General features: G+C 32.1%; 2 long non-coding RNA genes across 2 annotated transcripts; one reads left to right on the forward strand and one right to left on the reverse strand.

Moving 5' to 3' along the window:
* The first annotated feature begins 869 nt into the window (after positions 1 to 869).
* On the forward strand, positions 870 to 2,501 carry LOC144565054 (uncharacterized). The gene is made up of 2 exons (XR_013514828.1): positions 870 to 1,104; positions 2,398 to 2,501. It is a non-coding gene; the product is annotated as an uncharacterized LOC144565054 (long non-coding RNA).
* Positions 989 to 2,433, reverse strand: LOC144565053 (uncharacterized). The gene is made up of 2 exons (XR_013514827.1): positions 2,294 to 2,433; positions 989 to 1,121 (listed from the first exon to the last, which is right to left on the reverse strand). It is a non-coding gene; the product is annotated as an uncharacterized LOC144565053 (long non-coding RNA).
* Positions 2,502 to 12,499: the final 9,998 nt, after the last annotated feature.

A 12,499-nucleotide genomic window follows, 5' to 3' on the forward strand; every position in this document is an offset into this window, starting at 1 on the left:
TATATTTTTCTGAATTTTTTTACTATTTATTAAGTATTTTACAAAATTGTTGATCCAACGGTGGCTGCACAAAACAGTAAAACCGTTGGATTAGCGATTTTCAAAGTGGCTTAATAAATAGTAAAAAAATTCAGAAAATTATAAAATTTGGTCTCCAAGCAGATATTAATATGGAGAATAAGATGAACGGTTCGGATTGACCGTTTGGATTTTGAAAACTTGAATATTGAGCCGTAGCACGGGAGGCCACTATGCTATCCATAGCACCCCAGCCTAACTCTATATATATATATATAGAGAGAGAGAGAGAGAGAGAGAGAGAGATGGGCTACGGTGAGTTGCGAAGTAAAGCGACTATTTTACTTCATGCTCATATTTTGCGATTTTAAAGTTCAAAACGTCGATCCGAACCGTTCATCTTGTTCTCCATATTGAAATTTGATTGGAGACCAAATTTTACATTTTTTGGAATTTTTTTACTATTTATTAAGCAATTTTGAAAGTCGCTGATCTGATGGTCCAGAAAATTTTACTGTTTTTACTGTTCACAGCAAGTTTAAAAAATGCTTAATAAATAGTAAAAAAATTCCAAAAAATATAAAATTTGGTCTCCAAGCACATTTTAATATGGATTAAACATCTAACGGTTCGGATCGGTCGTTTGGACTTTCAAAATAAAAATACGGTGTGAAGTAGCAGCGCGTTTTACTTGGCAACTCACTGTAGTCTTATGTTGTAAGCATAATATAGGTCCTCATTCATTCATGGATTATATATCTCAATTCTGTTATATATATAATTCTTATCTGTTTCTTCTTGAAGGAAAAACTGGAAATCAGAAGGGTGCTGCAATCTTGCAAGAGTGGGAGGCATGCCACGAAGCGAAGAAGATACACCAGAGGCTTGTGCCAAGTTTGAGAGAGTAAAGAGCAAGCAACTACAGTATGCCTGAGTCCATTCGAGCGAATTCAATTTTGCACAATTGGGCCTTTGCTTGAAGAGTCTGTCATAGAAAATAACACATCTAAAGCCTGAAAGGGAGGGATCTGCTGATCTTGTTGGCTTGCATGTTCGCCAGCTAGCTATTTGATATATCTCAAGCATGTGAGTTTAGTCCCAACCTCTTGCAGGCCCGGCCCTGGCCCAGGGTAGCCAGGGCGATGGCCCCAGGCCTCAAAATCCAAAAGGGCCCAAAAAAATTTTAGTTGTATATGGTATAAAAGAAAAAATTTGATCTGCCGCCTATGTATAGGCCCAACTTAAAAGAAGTCTAATCTGTGCAAGTAAATAAGGTTGACTCGTACTCGTAGTACCCCCACCACGAACCCCACCAAACTTTTTTGTAACTGGAAATAATCATAACAAAAATCCTCTCTCGTTTCTTTCCAAACTTTACCAAATACATTAAAATGGTACAAATTGGATATGCAATTTCATACCAACAATTTTGTACCAATTAATTTTAATACTGAAATTATTTTCACATATTCACGGATGCAAACTGGAAATGAATTTTACTGCACTGGTTGGTTGAGGCGAATTGCTTAGCCTCTGCGGCAGATGAATTTTTACTTCACAGAGGTAATTTTAAATTAGCCTCTGCAGCAGATTTAGAAATGTAATATTGATGTTGTCTGAGTTGCTTTGTTTCTCAAATTTTTGTACCAGTTGCATTATCACTTGCACTGTTACTAACTTTGTACCAAATTTATGTTGAAATTAAGAAAAGATCGAGTTGCTTAGAATGGCTTATTATACAGAGAGAGAATGAAAGGACAAAGAATAGAGTGGATTTTGGTTTATTGTTTTAAGCCGATACTTTATCTAATTCTGTTATGAGTAGCAACATATCACTAAAGCTTGAAAGGGAATGACCATAATCTTTTTTTGGGCTTTTTGTCCATGATTCCAGCAAGGAACATGTCATAATATTGTTCTAAAATTAGCTTGTGTACATTATGCATATTAATTTTTGGACACACGTAATCAATAAAGATGAAAACTACATTGAAAACTATTGATGTTTAATATATATTGATGATTTTGCTTCTAAAAATGTAAGTAGTTATTTCATATGAGATATAGTTAATTTATACGTGCTTTTTGTGTAAGTACAACATACAAGTATTCATAATTAGTTTATTAAGAAGCAAGAAATATGGTGTGGATATGTTAATTATTTTATATGTTTTATTTTGAGAAGTATTGGTTTTATGTCATCTCCTATTTTGTATGATCTATTGACTTATTAAAATATGTATATAAGGGCCCAAATTTTTTTTCCGGCCCCGACCTCTTGTTTATTTGTTTCCCTTGATACTTGCCATAAATATGGTTTCATGTATAGCTCTCTCTTTCTGCATGAACTGCAAATCTCAATATTCTTATTTTATTCAGCTATAAAGAAAGTAGCTTGATTTAGAAGACTGCGTGAAAAATTCTTTCACATCAAATGTGTTGTATAAAACTATGTTAAATTTTTAATCTGATAAATTTAGCAAGACTTGTGTACTTGTCAAGAACCGATTTTTTTATTTATATCCAAAAATTAAATTAAATTTCAAAAACTAACCGAACCGGATGTCAAATTTTAAATCTACCCAAACCGGTTAACCGTTAACCGGACCAAATTTCCGGTTAACGGTTAACCGGACCTTTTGAAATGGTTCGGTTAACCGTTAACCGGACCCAAACCATGGGTCCAGTTAACGGTTAACCGGATTCGTTGGTTCGCTGAACCGTTAACCGAACCCAATTTTTTTTTTTTTTTTATACTTTTTTTTAAAACAGAAAATTTTCAATTTTTTTTTTCTATTGAAAATATACATGAAAATTCGTATTTAGATTTATCAAATTTATCAAATTTACACCAAATACACATACACATACACATATACATATACATAAATAATATACAGTTACCAATTTTTTTTACTTTTTTTTTACTTTTTTTTACTTTTTTTGAAATTATAAAATTATTTATTCTGTATCATGGTTAATTTTCAGATTTAATTTACAAATTTTATTCGTAAATTTGATAGATATCAATACGATGTTTATTTTTGAAACAATAATCTTGTATAGTGGAAATGGGAGATGCAAAGCAAAACCATACATCTTTAGTTGTTTACGGATCTTATACAACTGGGTTGGACATTTATTTGCTCCAAATTAATCACAACCATTCAAAGAACCATTTTTTCTCAAAAATTCTCAGAACTTGCTGAATTTTATTTTTTTCGAATTTGATGGTTCATGATTAGTGTTTTTCGAATTTGATGGTTCATGATTAGTGTTTTTCGGATTTGATGGTTCATGATCAGTGTGCACCATTTTTATACTTCTGGATTGTACATAATCCATTTCTGGTTCAAATGGAGGCAATGGACATGTCCATTACTTTAGGAATGGAGGGGTCTATGAACCGGTTCAACCTAAATAGACTTGGTCCATACCTTACTCATGAACTGCGAAAAAAGAGAACTTTTTTTGCTCCCACTGGGGCTTGAACCCATGTCACTTGGGTGGGAGCCAAGTAGCCTAACCACTATACTAGATTAACTTTCTTGTTACCATCTTGATTCTTGTTTATTATATATACGACTTGTATAAATTTTCTAGTCTATATAGTTTCAATGTTTCTTGTATAGTGAATAATTTTTTTTTTTAATGCAAACTATATATATTCTGTCGGAATATTTATTTTATTAATATTCTATATAATCTATATACACTAACCCTAAACCCTAAACACTATATATTCTATATAATCTACATATACATATAAAATAAAATTCGTATTTAGATTTATCAAATTTACACAAAAAAAATTTGTAAATCAAATCTGAAATTTAAAATTATAGAAAAATATACATACACATATACATATGCATATAAATATGGTTATAAAAAAACGAGTTTAAAAAAAAAAAAAAAAAAAAAAAAAAACCGGTTATTGGATAACCGAACCAAAACCATATTTCCGCTAAGCCGTTAACCGAACCCATACCATTGGTCCGCTAAACGGTTAACCGAACCCACCGGTCCGCTAAACCGTTAACCGAACCAAGGGTCCGGTTAACCGTTAACCGGTTTGGATAGATTTAAAATTTCAGTGTCAAACCGGTTAATTTTTAAAATTTAATTTAAATTTTGGATAAAAATAAAAAAATCGGTGTCAAGAACTTGGTTTTCTTGACAAGTTACTTGTTAGTAACTTTTTTTTCCAAAAAAAAATGCAATATTTGGTTTCCATGCACAATTTAATATGGAGATCAGAATTAACAGTTCGGATTGATTGTTTGAATTTGAAATTGCAAAATATGAGCGTGAACTCATGAGTAAAACATATCCTTTATATATACACACACAAAATTATTAGTGGTTTCCTTTATTTTATTTAGACAAATTAGTAGATGTATATAATATTATTGACCTCAAAATATTTAACAATTGTTACTATTTGACCCTCGTATTTTTATAAATAATGTAATTGTGACGTTTAATATGAAGACCAGCAATCCTCACAAAAAGAATTTTTGCCTCCATCATGTAAAAATTTAAACATATAAAATAATTAGCAATTTTATAAAGTGAGGCCTAGGATGGATTTAACGAAGCCAGTGCGAGACCCTAATTAAGTCTTGATTTAGCCTTAGTTAATGGAGGCAGATTGGTTATAGTTAGGGCTGGTCATGAGTCGAGTTGAGGGCAACTTGGATTCAACTCGTGAACTCATAAGCTGAGTTGAGTTCAAGTTGCTAATTTAGTTTCGAGTCAAAAATTCTAAGTTGGACTCGCAAACAACTCGAGTCAACTCGTGACTCATAGATTATCAAATTAAAAAATTACTAAAACAAAGTTTAACATAAAAAAAATACATATTTATCAAAATAGTACACAATTTAAAATTTTACATAATGAAACAGTGACAAATACATAATCAAATAGTATAAAGTTTACCAAATTACTAAATAGTACAAAGTCTAACAAAACATTACATAGTTTACCAAGTCAATGAGTCAACCAAGTAGATTCCGAATTGAGTTGGAGACAACTTGAATTCAACTTGTGAGACAACTAAGTCAATGAACTCAGAGTCAGTTTCAATTCAAATTGTTGGTGAGTTAAATCCGAATTGATTCTGAACGAGTTATGAGTCATGATTTTTTTTTTTTTTTGTACACCCCTAATTTACGCTTACACCTAGAAGGCTCATTAGTCTTTTTATTTCTTTTATTTTTTAGAAAAGATAACGTCCCGAGCTACAGTCCCCCAATAATCCCCGAACAATCCCCGAACTGATTTCTACGCATTTTTAACAGTCAAACTATCACATTTTTAACGGTCAAACTATCACAGTTCAAAAACTTCCGATCTCTCCCGTTCTTTTTCTCTCTCTCTCTCTTCATATTTAAGTTCAGAAAATTCATAACCTCTTTCTTCCCCGACTTCCTCTCCGACCCCTTCAACAAAATCCAGGTCGCACAGGACCTCCTCACCCCTGCGCACCGCCATGGCCGCGCTGGACCTCCTCACCCCTGCACGCCACCATGGCTACGCCACTCCTCTTCGGTCTTTTACAACGTTGACCTCGTCGCATATCAAGTCGCCATTAAATCTATCACCAGACGACGTAATCGATCGTGATTCCCTTGTGTATCGCTCTTAATGAAGTGCCGGATCTGACCCCCTTGAATTTGTGCCGCTAGGTAAAATGGCAATGGCAATTGTTGCTGAACTGCGAATTATAAGTTTATTTTTCTGTATATTACGTCACTTTATATCAATTGATAAATTCAAGCATGAAGTTGCTTTACTGTCATGTGATTTTCAAAACATCGAACTTTTTTTTTTTTTATTAATTTTAGCTAGATATTGCCTCCCACTTATCACCTAAGATTTGTATCATATTCGAAACAGATCTAAAAAAAAGGTGTTCTCTGATGCAGGTTTTGATGTATTATATGGACGTAGTGTGCACAAGGTGATCGATGAATTGTTTGAGTGATAATTTTGTGCATAATCTCTCCATTTCTATTTCTCTTCATCTTAGTGAATTTTCATATGTAGCTACTCAATTGTTTTGGTTTAGTAATTATCAAATATTCTTGGAGTTTGCAGTGGATGCCACTATTTGTGATAGTATTCTCAACGGTCATGGCATTCATAGTAGTAGAATCAATTTTGATAATTTTGTATGTTTTACAAAGTATCGTTTACTTCTTATAATAATTTTCAAGAGGTGGTTCTGCTGGAATGATGCAACTTAGCCCATAGGTGTCGGAGATGATCAAATTAAGTGTTCCCATTATGCATCATATTATGTGGTTGCTTTCTTAAATTAAGTTGATAATGGAGTTGTTTTCAGTGTTTCCATTATGCATCATATTATGTGGTTAAATTTACAAAATTCCCTAAATTGATAAATTGATCATGTCAGAAGGACTAAAGTGCATTGTTACAACATAGGCATGGCTGGAGTTAATTGATGAAGCAATTGAAGAAGAAATGAGTCTCGTATTTCACTTAACTGTGAGGCACAGCACAGATACCTCACCTAGTGAGCAGAGAAGGTTAATTTTGTAATTTTTCATTGTTTTGTATCTACAAAGAATTGCAGTACTGAACACCTCATGGTTCAATACTATATTGAATTTATTTATTTTTTCATAAAAAATGTGACCATTTTAGAGTTTTAAATTCAATTATGTGCGGTCTCGATTTGCTTTTTAGTGTTTTCATTTTGCATGTTTAACCTGTTGTTTTCTCATCGTTCTGAATTTTTTTCTTTTATATGTAATTATCCTCGTCTTCATCATGATCATCATCAGAGTTATTAATTTAATTTTGGTGTGCAGTGTGGCTCGTCTTGCACGGTTGCACCTATCAAGAATCAAGACTAGATACGTTGATCTTAGTACGCTGATCTTCATTGTGGGCATCTCCTTACTAGTATTGATTGGAGGGTATTTTTGAAAAATAGGCCACTGGTGAAATACACTTTGCATCAAAGTTTTTTATTTCCATTTGAGACCTGATTTGATGCTATTTAGTCAGCTCGAACAGCAGGAATATTTTGTAGTTTAGTAAAATAAAAAAATTGTAAAAAAAAATTGAATTTTTTTTACTAGTTTATATTATTCAATAAAATTGTCTACAGAGTCATGTGATAAGGTTTATAGAATTCAAAAAATATATAATTTAATTTTTTTTTACTGGTTTGCAGTATTTAATGAAAATGTCTATAGAGTTATGTGATTAGGTTTACAGAATTCAAAACAATTGAAAATATCATTTAGATGCAAATTTTAAAAAATAAAATTTGAAAAATAAAATAAAATTTTGAAAAAAAGTTAAAATTTGAATTTTTTTTTTTACCGGTTTAGTATCTAGAAGGAGATTTGACAAAAAAAATTCGAATTTTTTTTTTTACATTTTAAAAAAATAAAATTTTGAAAAAAAATTAAAATTTGAATTTTTTTTACCGATTTATAGGATTAAATGAAACTATTTACAGAGTTATGTGATAAGGTTTACAAAATTCAAAATAATTAATAGTATCTAGAAGGAGATTTGAAAAAAAATTGAAAAAAAAATTTTGAAAAAAAATTCGTATTTTTTTTAACACATATCTGTTTACATAATTTTAAAGTGGTCCTGGTTAGTTATTAGGTTTGAAAAACTGTTAGAGATCTTTAAGATGTGATCTTGATCAAAGGTCTAAAAGTGGTCACAGTTAAAGCAGTTAAAGTTGTTAAAGTGGAGATTAAAGTGAAAGTTAAAATTGAAGTTACTGGGGACCACACAAAAATGAGAATTTTATGTTGACAGGATTCGTTGAATTAGTTTACAGGATCTAGTATTGAAGTTTACCATATTTAGTATTGAAGTTTATTGGATTTAGTATTGAAGTTTACAGGATTAGTTGAAAATATCCAGGGAATTTTTGGAGATTGGAGTTGGAGGACTGTTAGTTGCTTCCTTTATTATTTTTATGCATCATGACGTCTTTTAAAAAAACGAAGTTTTATTGTATATAGTTTATAAAAATTAAGGATTTTTATAGATTTGTTGTAACCTATTTAGCTATTATCTTTTCTTTCTTCTTGTAATATGATGTCGAACTAGGGCTGGGCAAAAGAGCTCGAACTCGTAACTCGCTCATTTATAGCTCACTTTAACTCATTCATTTACAACTCGGCTCATTTACAACTCGAGTTGACCAACTCGTTTAATAAATGAGCTAAGTTCGAGTTGGTCCCAACTCGCTCATTTATAACTCGAGTTACATAAAGTTACATAGTATTGGTCACAATAAATTCCAGAAAATGATCAAAATGTGCCCCCCCCCTGTAATTTGAGATTTGTGTAAAAATATGTTTGAACTTGTGTTGTAATATTATCATTGGTTAAACGAGTTATAAATGAGTTGAGAGCCAACTCGAGTTGATAACAAGCTGAGTTCGAATTAGCTCGCTCATTTATTAAACGAGCCGAGTTCGAGTTGGGGGTAACTCGCTCAAACTCAAACTCAACTCATTTATAGCCCTACGTCGAACACTCTTCCACTGCACTATATAATTATATATGTCTAAATTAAATTCAAAACGCCAAATAATTTAGCTTTTCCGGAAAGAAGGGAAAACATGAAATCAGCATTTAATTTGTTTCTTACAGAACATCAAATTATTCAGTATTTGAAATTCTGGCCATCTGGAAACTGCAACACATTTGTTGTTTTCATGCCAATATGCATCACGGGTATGGGCTTCACTTGCTATGAGAATTGGATTCGCAGTAGTCAGTAGACCAGTTCAATGGCAGTATTATGGATACTTGGCAAAAATCCTGGAAGGTATTGACTTCAAGGGGTAAGAGGGCTCGCAATCTAGGAGCTTCATACTTCTTCACTGCATGTTGGCACATCTGGTTGCAACGCAACAATCTGATTTTTTGGGGTCTAATTAGGCCAAATGACTTGTTCGATCGATTGTTCGTGTTCGAACAGAAATCGAGCAGATCCGAGTTCGAACGGTTAAATGAGTTGTCCAAAGGCCGTTTAAGCTCGACTCGGTTCAACTGATTCGAACTGAACTTTGCACCTAGTTCCTATAACATACTGTTCAAATACTGTTCGGCCCATTTATCCATGGACAAATCTGTTCAATTAGCAGGCCTAGGTGTGTGCCCTCAGAGGTGACAGCTACCTACTAGAGCATTTGATACTGCAAGATTGTGGTTTTTTAATTGCTGAAGGATGATGTTAAATATTGTTTCTGGGAGGGGCCATGTAGTTGTAGATATTGTAGGGACCCTCACCCATCTTTGATCGATGTTTGTAATTACTTCTTCATTCAATAAATTTTTTGGCAGCCTGCCAACTCATCAAAAATAATTATTCAGTATTAATTTGCGTTATGAGACAAAATTTTAGTGGAAGTCTGTTACATATTTAATTATTTATTTGTTATGTTACCAATAAAAATATCGGTAAATAAACCAAGTCGGTGTATAAGAGGGAACCGGATTTCCTACCCCTGGGTGTAGTAAATTCCTGCCCCCAGAGTCACTGTGGGGTGAAACCGGTTACTGTTAAAGGATTTAATTACTGTTACTATTTTTAAATGAGGGCCCACCCGCAGTGACTCTGGGAGCAGGAATTTCCTACCTCCCGGGGGGCAGACAATTCGGTCTCGTATAAGAGCCACCATATACATCAATTTCTACAACTCTACAGGTATAAATGAGAGCCATGGATTAGTGTTCGTAGTAGGGGTGTTAATGACATTCTTTTATCTGTTTATTTGACTCGTATCATATCCGAAAATATGGGTAAATGTAAGATTTTTTTCATTAATTAGCTTATCGGGTATAGGTAATGATTTTTTTTTTGTTATCTTATCCGTTTTTGTTTGAAAAATATTTTATCAAAAACATAAATCAAAATGTCAATGATATATCACAACAAGAATGAGACACCTTTCGCGAGGATAAAAAAGTGACTTTTTGCGACGGACTACTCTCATTCTTCAGCTTTTTCTTTTTGCGACGGTACTTTTCGCGAGGGAGTACCGTCATAAATTTATTTTTTCTCTCGCAAAAAGTATCTACATTGTTGTAGTATTCTTTTTATCTGTTTATCCAATCTGTATTGTGTATTCAAAAAGACGAATAAGAGTAAAAAAAAAAATTTCATTATCATAACAAGTACGGATATGAAAATATCTCCACTTGACCCGTATCATACCTGTTGACACTCCTAATTCATAGTGTGTCAAATTAAGATTAGAGCCACCAATTAGAGAAATAATTAACAGCTTAATTAGAAATCAATCTTCATGTACTTGTTCGATAAAAGAAAAAGTATTGTTACCTATCTTATCTCTCAAAAAATGCCTAAGTATATGTGTGGCACGTATGTACATGGCAAGTATGTGACTAGTTAAATTTAGACTTCTACACAAAACAAAAAATATAGAAAGATACATATAAAATTAAAAAAAAAGACAAACTATTTAATTAGAGAGTTGATATTCAATTCAAAATTTTATTTTTAATCATAATTGTTGGCGAATTAAAATATCTACATGCTTGTATAAGAATGAAAATATACTTGCAACATATCGTGTCATGAATATTATTAGATTTTCACTTGGACGGTTGAGATCTGTGTCATAATTAATATTATTAATTCTATCATTGCATGCAACTCTAACAACGAGTATGAACTAACTCTCTGTATGATTTAATTCTCTCATATCTTAAAAACTTTTGGTTTGTGCATGCATGCATTGTTTCGTGCTAACACACACACACACTATTAAATACGAATTCAAGCATTTAAAAATAAAATCGCCATAATATATACAAGAAACTAGCAAAAAAAAAAAAAAAAAAGCTTGTTGCATATACTTTTTTTATTATATTCTCTTTGTCTATCATAAAATTGAGGAGCTCGTTACAATAAGAAGAAACTTTTTTCTGACTCGTCTTCTATATGTGCATTGTTTATAGCACCAAATCAACGAAAATCTTCTTTGATAGGCAAATCTACAATACGAAAAAAAAAACAATACAAGAATGAGACAGCATCCGTAAGGGTAAAAAAATATTATTACTGAGAGTACACCGACAGAAACATGCTATTTTTTAGCGTATCAGTATTACCGACAGAGTATCCACAACGATACTTTCGGAAAAAAAAAAAAACACTTTTACCTTGTGAATACTGTCCCAACAAAAAAAAAAGGGAGTTGGTGACTTCATTTAGACAGCATGAGAACGATTTCTCCACAGCAGTGACTAATTAAGTAACAACTATCAGACACCAAATTAAAACCTCTCCTTTACTGACAATTAGGAAAAACAAATATATATACCGAGACCAATTTCAATCATGCAATTGGCATGACATGCAAGGGTTAATGATTAATTGTTGGATTGTCGATGCAAGAAATGGAATATGCAAGGTGACATTTACATATTCACAAACCACGCTCTTGATATTTCAAAACGTTAACCATGCATATATATATATATATATGAGGAATCACTTAAATCTTTTTTTGGTGATTCCAAATTACACTCTACATTTTCAAAGTCCAAACAGTCGATTCAAACTGTTCAACATGAGGGATATATTAAAATGTGCTTGCGGATCAAATTTTACATTTTTATTAAATTTTTTTACTATTTATTAAATATTTTACAAAATCGTTGTTTTCAGACCATTGAATTTTTGTACTCATCTTAATAAATAGTAAAATAATTCAAAAAAAAATGTAAAATTTAATCTAGAATAACATTTTAGTTTATCCATCATATTGAACAGTTTGAATCAACTGTTTGGACTTTGAAAATGTAGAGTGTAATCTGGTGTCACCAAAAACGGATGTAAGTGGATCCCTCCTCTATATATATATAGAGAGAGAGAGAGAGAGTCTTCTAAACATGAAGAATTAATTAATGAAACAAAATTCTTACGATGAACAATGCTAACCACCATGCATGCTATCGCACAGGAAGAGAAAATGTATATGAAATATCGTCATGTTAATTATCGCCTATATTAAAATCCAAATTAATTAGTTTGCATAGTAATGCATCAGAATACCAGCTCCTAATTGCAAATTTGCAATCAAATGGAAATTCAGAGCAATCTCTCCTATCCATCTATTTATTACCTTATAGACTATATTAATTAGACTCTTGTTAGACTGCACCATGCATCTGTTCAGAACATACAAGGAAATTTATTCTCCTTTCGTGCCTCTTCAAATATTTACCAGCAATGATATATTCAGAAACCTAGAGAGTATCATAATCTGATTCCACATTTTTGTCCCTCTTTTTCTTTGCTATCTTTCTTTCTTTTATTCTCTCCTACTTATATACTATTGTAGTTGAGCATCACAATTCCAACACGGTTTCTAGAAAGATAGAGGACAAAACATAACAAAATTGCCATGATATATATTCTGAATTTCTGATAAACAAG

Source organism: Carex rostrata, chromosome 14 (genome assembly GCF_964058835.1).
Source record: "Carex rostrata chromosome 14, lpCarRost1.2, whole genome shotgun sequence".
Taxonomy (NCBI): Eukaryota; Viridiplantae; Streptophyta; class Magnoliopsida; order Poales; family Cyperaceae; genus Carex; species Carex rostrata.